The sequence below is a fragment of the Canis aureus genome, chromosome 35 (assembly GCF_053574225.1).
Source record: "Canis aureus isolate CA01 chromosome 35, VMU_Caureus_v.1.0, whole genome shotgun sequence".
Taxonomy (NCBI): Eukaryota; Metazoa; Chordata; class Mammalia; order Carnivora; family Canidae; genus Canis; species Canis aureus.
In genome coordinates, this window is record NC_135645.1 from 7,759,148 (window position 1) to 7,776,149 (window position 17,002).

The 17,002-nt window shown below is 36.8% G+C and overlaps 1 protein-coding gene and 1 pseudogene across 3 annotated transcripts in view; both read left to right on the top strand.

The window, feature by feature from the left end:
- Window positions 1-17,002, top strand: part of GSK3B (glycogen synthase kinase 3 beta) — a 203,357-nt gene that overhangs the window by 43,119 nt on the left and 143,236 nt on the right. The gene's annotated exons all lie outside the window — the stretch shown is intronic.
- On the top strand, window positions 8,690-8,769 carry LOC144305635 (small nucleolar RNA U3; annotated as a pseudogene).

Genomic DNA, 17,002 nt, shown 5'->3' on the forward strand with positions numbered 1-17,002 from the left:
AGTCAAACCAGTCTTGTAAAACATTTTGAAGCCCTGCCAGTGTTTTAATCAGAGGAATGAGATAGACAAGTGTAACTTTTTTTTTTTTTTTTTGAGAGAGAGAGAGAGAGAACAAGCACCCATGTGAGGGTGGGAGGGGCTGAGGGAGACAGAATTTTAAGCAGGCTCCATCCAGCATAGACACTGATGCAGGGCTCAATTTTGTGACCCTGAGATCGTGACCTGGGCTGAAACCCAGAGTTTGGTGCTTGACTGAGCTACTCAGGTGCCCCGACAAGTGTAATTCTGAAGTAGAAAGTGGATTATAAAAGGTTCAAAGACTAGTCTGGGCTACAGAAGTAAGTTGGAGAACCAACAGGTCTCAAATGATAATTCAAATGCCAAGTATTTTAAGTTCTGGGAATGCCTAAAATAATTTGGGGAGATTATAGAGACAGAAGAGAAAGGAAATCTAGGAACAAACTTAGAACTCCAACATTTAGAAGTTGGTAGAGGAGGAAGCAACATAGGGCCTCAAGTAATCAGAAATGGGTTTTTTGTTGTTGTAGATGACCATAGGTCCTGAAATGGGAATAAAGAGCAAGGAGGATGTTATTTTGAGATGTGTGGAGTAATTGAATAACCTTAGCCTTTGTGAGATTTATGAAAGTAGTGTCTTTGAGGTAGTTACATTTTTCTTAAGGCTGGAAGGTGGAGTTTGTTGGTTACAGACTGGTAATTGAGAGGACATTCCAGAAAGGGCAGGAATGAGGAATTGACTCAGATAAGATGGATATGTAGAGTAGATTCAGGAATATATAATAACAAATGGGAAAGGCTTGCATTTCTGGTGAAGACTTAGGTAAACAAAGATATGACGTGGTAGATTTAGTCCTTGAAATCTTTCATAGGCTGGAGGGATCTATGGCTGTAGTGTTGAGACAGTTTTAAATAGTTTTTGGGGGAGGAACAGTTTTTGGTGAGGTAAATCAGCTTTAGCAGGTTCCATTTGTGATGTGGTAAGGCTCTGGGCTGGCCTCTTCAATTCTTTCATCTGTTAAATAGTTATATCTCCTTGATTGTTCTAGGGTTTAAAAGAATAGTCACAGGATGGTTCATAAAAGTTGAATCTGAATACAGATATAACGGTTTAGGAAATTTTTTAGACATACATCATAATTTATGATTTATTACGCTTATTTTCTTGTCATTCTTTTCTGTATTGTGTACAAGAATCAGTGCTTATTTGGAACAGTAAACATTGACCATGAAGGAGGCACTCAATCCATTTCTTCATAATGCTTTTATGCTGAATTTTAGAACTAAGGATAAGTTATTCAGGTAGTATACATTTGCTCATTTTTACTTTAAATAGTTCCCTAAGCATGCTTGGATTTTTTAGACCCCAGTGAAGAAATGTTAGATTATAAAATACTTTATGAAAAGAGTTATCTTCTTAGAACTTTAAGCAAATTCATCTTTTAAAAAATTACATACTTAGTTGTAGAGAATTCAAAAATTACAGAGAGGTACAAAAAAGAAAATAAAATTAACCTGTATTCTCATCATCCAGAGAAAACTCCTGTTTATATTTTGGTGTAATTGTCTATGTAACATTTGTTTACAAAATTGGAATCACATAGTGCATAGCAGTTTGTAACCTGCTTTTTCATGTAATCTTATATCATGAATATTTTCTTACAAAGTTCCTTCAGTATTCTTTGAAAATGTAATTTTAATGGCTGTTAAATACTCTGTCCAGTGTGAACATATATTTACCTAATGATTCTGTTATTGGGCATGTATATTGGTTCCAGTTTAGTGATACTATATATAGTGCTTCATTGAGTATCTATAATAGAAGTCAATCATTTTTTCTTAGTTTTTGATTACTTTTTTCCCTACCATATTCCTGGCAAGGGAAATACTAGGTGAAAGGCTTTGTTTGTTGTTGCTGCTGCTACTTTTTAGGAAAATTATACTTAATCAAAGCAGGAGCTCATATAAAACAGGACTTCATATTTAAGAATATACGTGTGTATGTGTGTATGATGTTATTTATTGCTCTATTCCAACCATGGTTGATTTGTGTATAGACTTGTGTAGAGACCCCCTTGAAATAGCAAATCCTTACAGGGGCTCTTTGGCTCATATTGAAAACTACTACTGGAGTTTTAAACCTTCAGTTCTCTCCTTATGTACACCTTACCTTTTATGACTCTTGCTCCAGCAGATACCTTCTTGCTGTTCCTAATACTTCTTTATTCAGTGACTTTTTTTTTCTAATATCCTTGTTTGATATGTAGGAACAATGTAAAGGCATTTTTAACAGTTTTCAAATATTAATCCTCCAACAATGATGAGTAAAATTGTAAACTGATAAAATCTTTCTAAGAACTCATTTGGCAAGAGCTAATTAATTGTGTTCAAGAATGCCTAATTTTATTTTACTTTGAGTATTGACTTAAAAAAAATTGATTGGGGCACCTGGGTGGCTCTGTGGTTGAGTGCCTGCCTTTGGCTCAGGTCATGATCCCAGGGTCCTGGGATCGAGTCCCATATCAGGCTCCCCACAGGGAGCCTGCTTCCCCCTCTGCCTATGTCTCTCTCTCTCTCTCTGTGTCTCTCATGAATAAATAAATAAAAATCTTTAAAAGTAAATAAAATTTTAAGAATTTGTTGATTTGCTAGGTAAAATATGGTAGATTTGGGGATGGGAAGAATGACTAAAAGAATAAGTTCCTTCTTTCTCACCCTGTAACTGAGTAGAAATTGGAAGGTGAGAAATATGCTGTAAAACCTAGTGTTTGAAATTTATGCTTTTCTTTTGGCTGTCATGGACCCATCCATTTTCAGAGCTGAAAGGAGATCTAAAAGTTTATATTTATTCAGTTCTTTCAGTTTACAGAGGGTAACTGAGGTCTACAAAGGAGGTTCCTTGACTTCCCAAAGTCATGAGCCAAACAATAGTAGAAAAAAGCTTGGCCTGTTTTTTTGTAACTAGTCTTTTGTTTTTTCCATAATTGTCTCCTCCTTGCTTGTAGGTGACTAAGTTTTTTTGTTTTGGATGCTTTATAGAATCTTTTTTTAATTCAGTCATTTTGAGTCCATTCTTTTTGGTATACTCTATATCTTTTTGTTCTATAGGTACAATTTGCTCATTTTCAAGGAAATTTGTATCTTTGAATACTTTTTCTGTTCACTTGCTGAAATGCATTCTTGAAACAATAATTATCATTATGTTGAATCGTTTTTGTTTTCCACATTTATTATCATCTCCAGAATTATTTTCGTTTCTTCATTGATTCCCTCTACATTACTGTGACTTCCTTTCTTCCCTGTATGGATATTTTACCCAGTCTCTTCTGTCCATTACTGTTTCTAGTTTATTAGATCTCTGCTGGTTTGGGTAAACTAAGAAACAAATTGAGAACTGTGGTAGCTGAAAATGGCCCTGCAAAACATATTCACATCAGATTCTGGCAATCTGTGAATGTTACCTTATTTGGAAAAAGGGTTTTTGCAGATTGCAATTAATTTAAGGATTTTGAAATGAGATCATCCTGAATTATCTGGGTGGGATCTAAATCCAACTGAAAGGTCCCCTTATAAGAGATACACAGAAGAGAACAAACACAGGAGGAGGCTCTGTGACTATCGAGTCAGAGATTGGTTGGAATGATGCGTCCATGAAGCGTCCAAGTCAAGTAACATGGACAGCTACCTGAAGCTAGAAGAGACAAGGAATACATTCTGACAGCCTACAGAGGGAATACAGCCCAGAATAATTTCTGTTGTTTTAAGCAACCCAGTTTATTGTAATTTGTTACTGCAGCCACAGGAAACGAATACAAGGACCAAAACAATTTTCTTTTCAAAAATTTTCTGTTGTCTTATGACCTTATCTTTGTATTCTCGTTTTAGTTATTTTATGTTCTTACCAAGTTCTCTTATAACACTGAACTCTCAGAAGGAATTTTTTCCTGTCTTTAGATTATTTTCTTCCAGATACAGTTTTTGGTATGGCTTTTGCATGTTTTTCCTGTAGTTGTGTTCATGTCAGTGTTTTGTTCCTTCTTTCTTTCTTTCAGAGATTTTATTTATTTGACAGAGTGAAAGAGCAAGATAAGCAGGGGGAGGGGCAGAGAGGGAGAGGAAGAAGCAGGCTCCCCACAGAGCAGGGATTTCCCCACTCTTGGGGCTTGATCCCAGAACCCTAAGATCATGACACAAGCCGAAGGCAGACTCTCAACCAACTGAACCATGCAGGTTCCCCTGTTTTCAACTTTCTTATGGTTAAATTGAGCAGCTCTGCGGAGAACTTTTGTTGTGATATAATATTCATTAGTGAGTTCTTCCTCTTTTTCACCTTATCTTGGGTATCTTTATGATCTAAGAATGTGGCTGTTGTTTTTAATTTACTTTTCTGTAGTTTGAGGGGATGTGGTAGTGAGGTAAATAGAGAAGTTCCCTAGCCAGTGCAGTCCTTTCTGCACATCTTTTCCACCACCAAGCCAGGAGTACATTCCATTTTTGCGGGTTTTTGTTTCTTTTCTCAACTTTAGTACATTATACATTAACCTGGCGGATGGTGGCCTTTCTGTCTTTGCTGAGGTTCACTGGCTTTTGTAAAAAACATTTAGCTGTATCCTCCACATTTTAGGGAGGATATATTTTTATCTTATTTTTAACAGCTTTATTAAAATACAATTTACATACCATAAAATTGACTGATTTAAAGTATACAATTCAGTTACTTTCAATATTTATATGGGGTTGTGCACCTGTCACCATAATCTAATTTTAGAACATTTTCGTCATCCCCAAAGGAAATATCTTAACCCATTAGTAGTTACTCCCTGTTTCCTCCCCATCTCCCTCCTCAGCCCTTGGTAACTACTAACTTACCATCCATTTCCATAGATTTGCTTATTCTGGACCTCATATAAATAGGATCATGAATAATATGGTCTTTTGTGACTGACTACCCTTTTTTATTCCCATCTTTTGCTGAATTCCTTCAGTGTCTTTCTTTTTCTGTGCCTTTATTATTTTTTCCCACCTCATTGTCCTTAAGTCCCCTTCAACTTTTCAAGCTAAAACTGAAATATCACTTTCTCAAGGCAACCCAACCCTGATTAGATTCAGATCCTTCATTGTAGGTTCCCTTGCATCCAGTAATTCTCTTTTATATAATCGTACCTCAGTTAATACATAACTGGACAATTATTGTGTAAATAATATTTGTTATTATTATTAGGCTGTATGTCTGTGAGAAAGGGAGTTTATAATTTATTGTTGAATTGTGACAGTCTAGTCTAGGAAGAAATAAATACTTGAGGGAATATGTTCATGTGCTCAACCCAGTGGAAGGGGAAAGAAGTTTTCAGAGAAGAGGGAGGGTTTATGTGTATTAACTATTCATGTAGGAATGCTATTCATAGTTGAAAATGTAAGCTGGAAAATTAGAAAGTTAGTGGTTCATTTGGCTTTGTGTACATGTATTGGACCGATACCATAAGAATTGTTTTCACACTCTTTCAGAAGTAAGAAATCTGGGAAATTTCTTATTAGGAAAACCTAAGATGTCCAGGTTAATTTCTGGAGTCCACTTATTTTGTTGGCCAGGTTGTCTGGAATATTTACCCAAGAAGTCGAATAACACAACTAAAATATTCTCTTTATTTGGAATTCAGTTTTCTAAGGACATTTGTAAATCATCAGATCCTGTCTACTTGGGACACAGTTAATTGCAGGAGGATGTTGCTTCACTTGCTTTTTTTTTTTTTTTTGTATTGGAGTTCAATTTGCAATCTGCCAATGTATAGCATATCACTCTGTGCTCATCCCGTCAAGTGCCCCCCTCAGTGCCTGTCACCCAGCCACCGCAACCCCCCACCCACCTCCCTTTCCACTACCCCTTGTTCGTTTCCCAGAGTTAGGAGTCTCTCATGTTCTGTCATCCTCACTGATATTTTTACTCATTTGTCTCCTTTCCCCTTTATTCCCTTTTGTATTTTTTATATTCCCCAAATGAATGAGACCATATAATGCTTGTCCTTCGATTGACTTATTTCACTCAGCATAATACCCTCCAGTTCCATCCACGTCGAAGCAAATGGTGGGTATTTGTTGTAATATTCCATTGTATACATATACCACAGCATCTTTATCCATTCATCTCTTGACGGACACCGAGGCTCCTTCCACAGTTTGGCTGTTGTGGACATTGCTGCTATGAACATCGCGGTGCAGGTGTCCCGGTGTTTCACTGCATCTGTTATCTTTGGGGTAAATCCCCAGCAGTGCAATTGCTTAGTTGTAGGGCAGTTCTATTTTCAGTTCTTTGAGGAACCTCCACACAGTGTTCCAGAGTGGCTGCACCAGTTCACTCACATTCCCACCAACAGTGCAAGAGGGTTCCCCTTTCTCCACATCCTCTCCAACATTTGTTGTTTCCTGTCTTGTTAATATTCACCATTTTCACTGATGTGAGGTGGTATCTCATTGTGGTTTTGATTTGTATTTCCCTGATGGCATTCACTTGCTTTTTGATGGATGTTATTAATGAAATTGGCGAGGTTCAGTTGCTTTTATGGGCTTCTGAAGTTCACCATTTCTTCTCTATCTGCCATCGTGCCTGGATTGTTAGGTACATTTGTTCTCTTCTCTGTTTACTTTGCTCTCTTTTGGGTAATGTAGGTACTTGGACAGAGGAGTGCAATGGTGGGTTATGTGTATAGGGTCTCAATATGGGGTAAATAGTATTTTTCTTCTTGATGAAATTTAAAGTGACACTTTAATGGATTAGATGGCTTTCTATTGACCTTGCCGATCTATAGAACTATTTATCAAATCTCTGAATCCTTAAACTACATCTACTGTAATATTCTTCAATGGGTATGTAGTTTCAGCTTTATGATGGAAATTAGTGAGAAAATAGGATGACTCTACAAATATTTATTTTGTAGCTAACTTTTATTAAAATACATTTTGTCTGTGAAGTACCAGTATTGTACAGAATGGAGAGTTGTATTGGATAGAGTCTTGGAGGAGCTCAGCTTGGAAAAGTTTTCAGTGGATTTTTGGTTCTGTTATTTCCATATGTTCATACAAGGATGTTTTTAAAGATTTTTATATCTTTATTTCTATACATGATTTGAGTTAATTTAGTAATCTGGGCATTGACTAGTTAGTATCTTTTCCTCTTTGGCCTTTTCTTAGAAGCAGGTTGATACATTAGTGATAGAGTTGACACTTGGAATTAGAACAGCTGTTTTAATGTAGCCTTTTTTAATAGTTTGTAATCTCTAGTAAGTTTCTTAACTTCTTGGAATCTGTTTCCTCATCTGTGAGATGGAGGTAATTTCATACATTTCACAGGATTGTTCTGATTAAGTGAGGCTTTAGTTAAAATAATCTGTAAGGTATCTGGCCCTATTATGTTATAAGAAATACTGAACCCATATTTTGAATAAATATTGAATCTGGATTCATTAATAAGTAAATAAATGCTCTTTCAACAGAAATTCCCATGAACGAAGGGGCCTTCTTGATCTTACTCATTTTTTGTAACCCTAGTTCTTAGCAGTCTGGTACACAGATAGTGCTTATTAAGCATGTGATGAATTAATCAATAATGACAATGTATTTGAACCAAAAATTCTATTGTATATTCTTTCCTTTTCTGTTCTTTAGAATTTTGAAACTTTCTGTCATCCTAACACTCACCATTGATAGGAGAGAATACTTACAAAATAGGATATGCATAACATAAACATGTATATGAGAATTACTAATTTACAAAGCTACATAGGTGTGATTTATTTCCAGTACAAGTACTGGAAGTATAGGATTGCATCTCTTGCTTTCATTTTAAATGGAACTCACTTTTCCACTGATTTCCTTTTAACAGCGCAGAAGCGTTATTGGAGGTATGGTTAAAAAAAGGAATTTCTCCAGCAGTCAGTGTTAGCTGACTCACGCTGGTCCTGTCCCAGTTTATCATTAGGTCAAGTAGGTAATAGTAGGAGGTGATAAAGACCAAGGTTAGGAATATATAGTCATTTCCCAAAGATAAAAGTTCTTTTTCAAGAGAAAGTGTTTCCTACCTTTAAGTCCTCTTGACTTCTGTCACTTGAAGTAATGAGTCAGCAGTGTGGAAAGTACTCTGCCCTGGCATGAGGTGTACTCAGCATACTCTTCTAAGATCCACTGGCAAGAGGATTAGCCATACTTCTTAGGCTAGTGACAATAGGAACCAAGACTTATTATAGTCCCACTGCGAGTGTAGGAATTTATCATTCCAGTGGCCTTTATTTAACAGAACCCAGTTAGCATCTCTTCCTTTTTTTTTTTAGCATCTCTTCTAACAGAGCTTTGTAGGGAGAAATGCTAAGTGGACTCTACTTTGTGAATTTACCCAGTTATCTGTTGGTACTGTTCTGTAGAGTGATGAGCCTAGGACTTGTCCTTTGCCCTATTTGCATGATACTGCTAGGTTCTCTAAAGTCCATCTTTATGGGGAGAGTTTGAGGGGATATTAAGCTAGTTTTTAGAGGGAAGAAGCGGGGGCAAACATAAAAACCAATATGTATTTTATTCCAACTAATTAGAATCAGTGGGGACAATGTTATTTAATATATTTATGTCATAAGTATATTCATTATTAACTATAAATGCAGCATCACTATTCATATAGTTGTAACTGAAGACTATACTTTCAGGGATCATTTCTATAGTTTGTAACATATAGTTGTAACTGTAAACTAAAAATTAATCACTATTTGAAAGTTTGTGTGTTACCCCTTGCAGAAATGAAATTAATCACTGAATTCATGAGATTTTTGTAAAGCTCTTACGAGCTACCCTACCTCATTTCCACTTCAACAGTTTAATAAGTTATAATATTTTAAGTGTATTTTCTCCTCAGGTTATACAGAAAAGTTTTAGCCTGTTAACAAATTGTGTTCTAAAAGTTCATCACTTGCTTCGGAAATTAGAACATCTTTTTCCTTTGAAAGTTTAAGTATGCAAAATAAAAATGAATAGGTTCTCAGGAAAACTTAAACCGTGACTTAGCTCAGATATTTATGTGTTTATAGTGATACTGAAGTAGTACACTTTCCAATACCTATAAAAATGGAAACAAATCAAGCCATTTATTTCTGTTCCAAAATAAATTCACAAAAATAACCGTCCAGTATAACCACACATTTTAAGTAAATGTCCTCACACCTTTTAAGATGTACTGCAAAAATATCTTGTACTATAAAACTGCTTCATTTTGCCTCAGATATAAGGTTCCATGAGACAATCTAAAATGAATAAAAGCCAGAATTTTGAGGAAAATCAATATCAATGAACTGACAGCATACATTTAAGTACCTGAGCAGATATATCAGAATACAAAGTAATAATTCACTGGTTAACAAGACCTGCTACTTTTGCAGAAATACAAGGAATGTTTACTGCCTTTTTTTGGTGGGGGTGTGGGGGCGGGGTTTATTCTAAATAGGAAATATTGGGAACTGAAAAAGGAGAAGCATGAATTTTCTGATCAATAAACAAAAAAGTGAATGTGAAGACTAAACCTCTCTATATAGTTTTGGGAATCTACTGTTGATTTGGCTAACCTACATTATATTACTTTTCAGAAGTTTAAAAATAGAGCATATCTGTTAAAGAAGAAGAAAGAGGAGGAAGTGGAGAAGGAAGAATTGGATTTATTTTTTTTTAAATATTCCAAATGGGGCACTGAGATAGCTCAGTTGGTTAAGCCTCTGCCTTCGGCTGAAGTCATAATCCTGGGTCCTAGGATCAAGTACTGAGTCAGGGTCTTGTATAGCAGGGAACCTGCTTCTCTCTCTCCCCCTCGCTCTCCTGCTACTGTTCTCTTGCTCCCTCGCTATCTCAAATGAATAAATAAAAATTTTAAAAATAATAATAATAAATAATACTCCAAATGTATATGAGTGGTGGCTGCTGTCCCACATCACGAAAAACTAACTCTGAAAATAGATGCATATATAAACACCAAAGTAGCTCACTGTTCCTTATACACAGTGCTAATCAGCTTCCAAAGATACCCAGGACCAGCAACTAACCAATTAAGGGATATCTAACCCAGCACACTTTCTTATCATCTTCTCTCTCCCGCAACAGTAATCTTCATATTGTTATGTTCTGCCCTCCCTTAAATTTGCATTATTCTTCTGTCATTAAATCTACCTCAGGTAATATCCTAGGTTACTCTACCTTCTTTTTTTTTCCCCTTAAATCTTAGAGGAAACCTAACATATTACATATTATGTTACATATGTTGTTCATGGTTCATAAGTAAAATAATATTTAAGTTTAGGCTGTTGAAAATTAGCAGGATTCATTCTGGGTTTTGGTTTGTTTGGTTTAAAGTAAAACATTTGTAAAGAAACTATAAAAATTGAGTCAATTAAAATTAGTTTGAAAGAAATATGGATATTTTGAATTAAAACTTTTCACTATCTAATAGATACTTGTATCAGAACCTACTGTAAAGTATTTGAAATTTTCAGTTTTGCTGAAAATGGAAAGTTGATTTTAGGACCTCAGCTCCTATGTATTGCTTTTATGGCATGGTCTTAAAGCAAAGTAATGTAGTAGGGTATTGATTTTAAATAGCTCTGAATCCTGTGGGTACAACTTTTTGAAGGGAGTAGTTACCTGGGGTAAATTAACCAAACCTTTTGAACACCTTGGTTTCTTCCGTTTGTTAAATGATTTTCATGTGTATGTCACAAGGTTATTGTAGGGATTAAATGGTATTCTGATTCTTTCTCAAAGTATGGTTGTTGGAACTGCATTAAGAATTAGGGGGTGGATAGGGTGCCTGAGTGGTACAATCAGTTATGCATCTGACTCTTGGTTTGGCTCAGGTTGTGATCTGAGGGTCATGAGATCTGGCCAAGTTGGGCTCCACATTTAGCGTGGAGTCTTCTTGAGATTCTCCCTTCCTCTCCCTGCTGCTTCCACTTGAGCATGTGTGTTCTCTCTCTCTCTCAAATAAATATGTTTTTGGGATCCCTGGGTGGCGCAGCGGTTTGGCGCCTGCCTTTGGCCCAGGGCGTGATCCTGGAGACCCGGGATCGAATCCCACATCGGGCTCCCGGTGCATGGAGCCTGCTTCTCCCTCTGCCTGTGTCTCTGCCTCTCTCTCTCTGTCTGTGACTATCATAAATAAAAAAAATAAAATAAAATAAAAATAAAAATGTTTTTAAAAAAGAATTACTGGGGGTAGTTATTAAAAATGCAGTTTTCTGAGCCCCACCGCACACCTGCTGAGTCTCTCTTGGGGTGACATTCTTCATTTTCAGTAAACTTTCCCACGTGCTTATTCCTCTGCTGTGAGTGATTCTTACAACTGTAAAGGGTACTCAAAGAATATTCTTACATATAGAGGTGTCTAGGTGGCTCAATCAGTTAAGCACTCAACTCTTGATTTTGGCTTGAGTCATCATGTTCTCATGGTGGTGGGAGCAAGCCGCAGGTTGGGCTCTTGTGCTCAGCAGGGAGCCTGCTTGAGATTCTCTTTCTCCCTCTCCCTGTGCCCCTTCCCCTGCTCATGCACACACCTACTCTCCATCTCAAATAAATAAATAAGTAAATCTTTAAAAATAAAAAAGAATATACTTATATATAAATTGATATAAATTGAACTTCATACCTCAGAGGTATCCCCTACCCAGTTCTTATTCATTGCTGCATATTGATGCCTCAAAGAAACCAGAATTACTTAGAAAATGGTATGAACAGATTAATTCTATCTATAAATAAATACACATGTGGCAAAAATTAGGTCATTTGTTTTGGGTTCATGTTGTTACCAGATTTCCAGTAAGCAATCCACTCTTCTTTATTTTTTTTTAAAGATTTTATTTATTTATTCATGACAGACATAGGGAGAGAGAGAGAGGCAGAGGGAGAAGCAGGCTCCATGCTGGGAGCCCCACACGGGACTCGATCCCCGGGATCGCACCCTGGGCCAAAGGCAGGCGCCAAACCGCTGAGCCACCCAGGGATCCCCTCCACTCTTCTTTAAAGCCATTATATATACCTTATCCCTAGAGATTTGTATCTGATGGACGGCAAGCATAAGAACAAGTAGACACACTGCTTAATGTTCAGCATTAAATAGTTCCCAAATCCCAATAATTGTGCTTGAATAATTCTACATAAATTTAGCAGCAAACCTTTGCTGAGCACTTGCATTGTGCTGAACCCTGTGCTATTAGCATTAGGGAAATGTAAATGATTCAGATAATGTCTGCTTTCCTAAGAGCTCCTTAGTCAAGTTGAGGGACTCAGACTCTTAATAATTATAGAACATTGTGATAAGCACTGTATGTAGTAGGGCATGTACTGAGTGTTGAAAGAGAGTAGCAGGGCAAAGGAATGTTTTTTTTTCTATTTCCACTGCCAATAATTCAAAGTTCAGAGAAACTATAATTTATTGAGCGCACTCTGTGGAGCATGCACTTAAAAACATGCCCCACTTCTGTTATTTAATCATTGCAACAGCCCTATGAAGTAGCAGCGATCTCCATTTTATAGATACAAAGTGGTAGAATAAATATGTGATTCAAACCTTGATAAGACTTTAGAGCCCATGTCATACTATTACGCCTCCAGCAGAAAAACTTAACCGAATTTTTTTTTCCTTAAAGGGAATTTTGGGTCTTTCAGAATTGATACTTGTTAATCCCATTGGAATGGTATATTCCTGTGATTTAAAATGTGGTGTTGGGCAGCCCCGGTGGCGCAGCGGTTGGTGCCGCCTGCAGCCCACCCGGGATCGAGTCTCATGTCAGGCTCCCTGTGGGGAGCCTGCTTCTCCCTCTGCCTGTGTCTCTGCCTCTCTCTCTCTTTCTCTGTGTCTCTATGAATAAATAAATAAAATCTTTTCAAAAAAATGTGGTGCTATTGTACTGTCAGAGATTCTGGAATCTCTTGTGTCTGATGTTTATCCTTTGCCACGCTGTTTTCCTTTCTGTTTCTAGAAGTGGCATATAAGGAAACTTGTCCAAAAGTCGGTCCATGGGTGACATCTGTCCATTTTGTTTTCCCTGCCTCTCCTTTTATTTACTCTTCCTATCCCCAAAGGAAATTTTAGTAATTTTTTTGTTTTATTTTTCCAATCCTTTACAGAGAGTCATGTGGAAATGAATGGTGCCTGTGGGCAAAGGCTCTGCCGGAAAGATATTTATCATATCTAGGTTTCATAGAAATGGCTTTGAATTTTTTATCATGCTCTTGATCATTGGAGTTGATTTGACTGATGGAGCTGCTTGATTGGCCTTTCTTTCTTTCTTTCTTTCTTTCTTTCTTTCTTTCTTTCTTTCTTTCTTTCTCTCTCTCTTTCTCTCTTTCTCTCTTTCTCTCTTTCTTTCTTTCTTCTTTCTTTCTTTCTTTCTCCTTCCTTCCTTCCTTCCTTCCTTCCTTCCTTCCTTCCTTCCTTCCTTCCTTCCTTCCTTCCTCTCTCTCCCTCCCTCCCTCCCTCCCTCCCTCCCTCCCTCCCTCCCTTCCTTCCTTTCTTCCTTCCTTTCCTTCCTTCCTTCCAAGTCTCACTCCAAGGCTGTGAGCAGATGCACTCTGGCTAGAGCTTCTGGGTCATAGAGTCCCTGTTTCATGACAAGAATAAGTTTATTTTTGAATTTGTCCCAACTCTCATTCTATGGACCCTCAGTTCCTTATCTTTATATATTTTGCCTGTTTTTTTTTTTTTTTTTTAATTTATGATAGTCACAGAGAGAGAGAGAGGCACAGAGACACAGGCAGAGGGAGAAGCAGGCTCCATGCACCGGGAGCCCGATGTGGGATTCGATCCCGGGTCTCCAGGATCGCGCCCTGGGCCAAAGGCAGGCGCCAAACCGCTGCGCCACCCAGGGATCCCTATTTTGCCTGTTTTTTAAAAGATTTTTAAAAATTTTTTCATTTATGAAAGACAGACAGACACACACACGCAGAGGGAGAAGCAGGCTCCGTGCTGGGAGCCCAAAGTGGGACTCGATCCCAGGGCTCTAGGATCATGCCCTGCCAAAGGCAGGTGCTAAACCGCTGAGCCACCCCGGGATCCCCTATTTTGCCTATTTTGATGTTGTTTTCATGTTTTTAAACTGTCTTGTTTGGGGAGAACACTTTGCCTTAATAGATGTTCATTAGCCAGTCACTTAAGATAGAGTATTTGAACTTTGATATTAAAACTTGAAAATTTGACATAGTCAGTGTTTCCCCTTCATACAATCTTAATCATGCCTCAAAATGAGGTTCTTTTTGATTCTTTTGAGTTACTTATATATTTTTGAATAGAGTCTTTGCCCTGTTGTTTAAATATACATAAAAATAGCTGTTACTTCTATTTGTTTTTTTTTTTTTTAAAGATTTTATTTATTTATTCATGATAGTCACAGAGAGAGAGAGAGAGGCAGAGACACAGGCAGAGGGAGAAGCAGGCTCCATGCACCGAGAGCCCGACATGGGATTCGATCCCGGGTCTCCAGGATCGCGCCCTGGGCCAAAGGCAGGCGCCAAACCGCTGTGCCACCCAGGGATCCCATGTTACTTCTATTTGATATAGAGAAACAATGTGTAGTGTTTACCCTACTAATACTGTTGTTAGGTAAAAAACACTTAATAATACTTCACATCTCTTTATAGTCACAGTGGTGTTCTGGTTTCTCTGCGCTTTGTTACAGACTTTTAACTTTCAGATATTTCTAAATGGAGAGGTTATTCTTGAGTTAAAGGAGGATTTTTAGACCCATTATTAACTTTTTTCATTTTGTGTAGGTAGTGTGGCTTATTGACGCCTTTACAAGCCTTATAGTTAAAAAGTGTAGTTGTTGCTTTTCCTCAACTCTGAGTCTCAAGAAACATCAAATCAAACAGCCAAAGTATGAATGAGATTTATCATTCATATAAAATTAGAATGTCAGTATCAGATACCTCCTAAATATTTAAATACGGTTGAAGTGGCCTTTTGTTTTGGGGATGCTCATGCCACACTTTGGTTGTGGTCAGTGGTACCCTGTAACATTTGTTCCTCTCAAAGTGAATTGGTTTGAGGAGTGACTTCAGAAGACATAAAAAAATGTAACCACCGGGTGTAGCTTACAAGGTACAAGCCTGTGTTTGAGAAATTGGGTACTAGGTTACATATATTATTTGAGGATATGCCTGCCTAATGTTTTTAAAAAATTATATTCTGTATTTAACACCTTTAATAGAAAGTGATAATTCTTTTGTGTGTCATCTTTCCATTGCTTTATAAAGAGTCTGTTGTTTATATATTTAGGATTTAATTCTATTTTCTAATTATAATAGGAAATTTATATTCCCTGAGTGAATTTTAATTGTAGTAGAGGATCCCAAGAGTCCTCTGGCAGGAAACAGGGCTTCCTGGAGCTGAGCTGTTCCCACTGTTCTGTTATTATCCCACGAAACAGTGACATTTTTTAAGAGACAGTTTAGTTGTAATTGGTGTGAGACTCACACTATACCATGTGTTTTGGGAAATTTAGTATTGGGCAGAGTGGTGATTTTTTTTTTTTTTTTTTTTTTAATAAGGCAGATTTGTTGATTCCAGCTTTTCATGAGTATTTTGGCTTGTTGGTAGCAGTACTTACAATGCTCTGTTGCTACAATCCAAAATTACAGTTTCTAATAGCAGACGTTAAATTGTTTGAATATCACAGAATTGATTATTTCACATTATTGTTTTCCATATGCTCTTACTTTTGGATAAGTTTTGAAATCTAAGGTTACCAAAGTATTTTTTGAAGTAGCTCTGTAGCCATAAATAAGCAAAGATTTGGGCCTGAAAACTGTAACAGATTATCATTTATTCTCTTATTATTGCTTTGGAACTGACAATTTTACATTATATTTTTTTAGGGGGAGCAATAGTATATGAAGTAAGTCTTTCAGCTGTATTAAAAAGGTTGTAAAATATAGCAGAGACAGTATGAGCAAGTGAGGAGTTCTGGCTACTTACAGCTTTATGATATTGGATAAGTTAATCTCTCTTAGTTTTACTTTCCTCATTTGCATAGTACTGTAATAATGTCTTCCTGCATATATTATGAGAGTAGATGAAACAATGAACTGGATGGTTCTTTATACAGAGAAATTTTATATAGCTGTTTTATTGCTAAGTCGGCAAATTACAATGCCAAATGGTGTCATGCTTTTCCCTGGCACACTAGCTGCTGACTGTCCCATGTGCTAATAATGTTCATGCCAAGTCATCCCCAGTGTTATCTTGCCATTCTTTACAGCTCTGCTATTTCAGATCTCTGATGAAGCAGTCTGAAGAGCTTGATAATTTCTGAATAAAAATTCCAGAACGCTTGAGGTAGAAACCATTGTCCCTAGTATGCTTAAGGATTTCATATTAGTAGAGAATATAGCCCTTAAGAGTTCTCAGCAGTTTCTGTAACTACTCAAAAGAGAATAAATCTTTAATATCTGCTAAGATGATAAGTCTACCCTTTTTACTAGATGTAAAAGAGGGTGAAAGGATTGGTCCTTGTCCACATCCATTCACAAATTAAAATTAAGAGGCCTTAAGAGTCTCTTCTAGTAATAGCATCTGTAGGACCTGTTTATCTTTCTACCCTGCCTTAATATTTTTTTCAGAAATATCTCATTTATGAATTATAATTTACATATGAGAAGAAGCACAATTTGATGTTAGAGGTTCCCTAGGCTTAGTAGTTGAGTTGCAGAGATTTTAAATTTTTAAATCTCAGCTGATTCTTGAAGCCCTGTGTCTGAAATGCTGTGGTTTCTTTAGAAATGCAACTGGAGGAGGCAAGTGGAGAAAGTCATTACACATCCTTATATTAAGTTCTTTTATAGAGGCAAGTACAAAGCTGTGGTTATTGTTTTCTTTATTGAAATATGGTCATACAGTAGAAAAGCATAATTTTTATTTATACCTCAGCTTTTGTTTTCAATTAAAATGATAGAATACAACAGCCATTCTTAA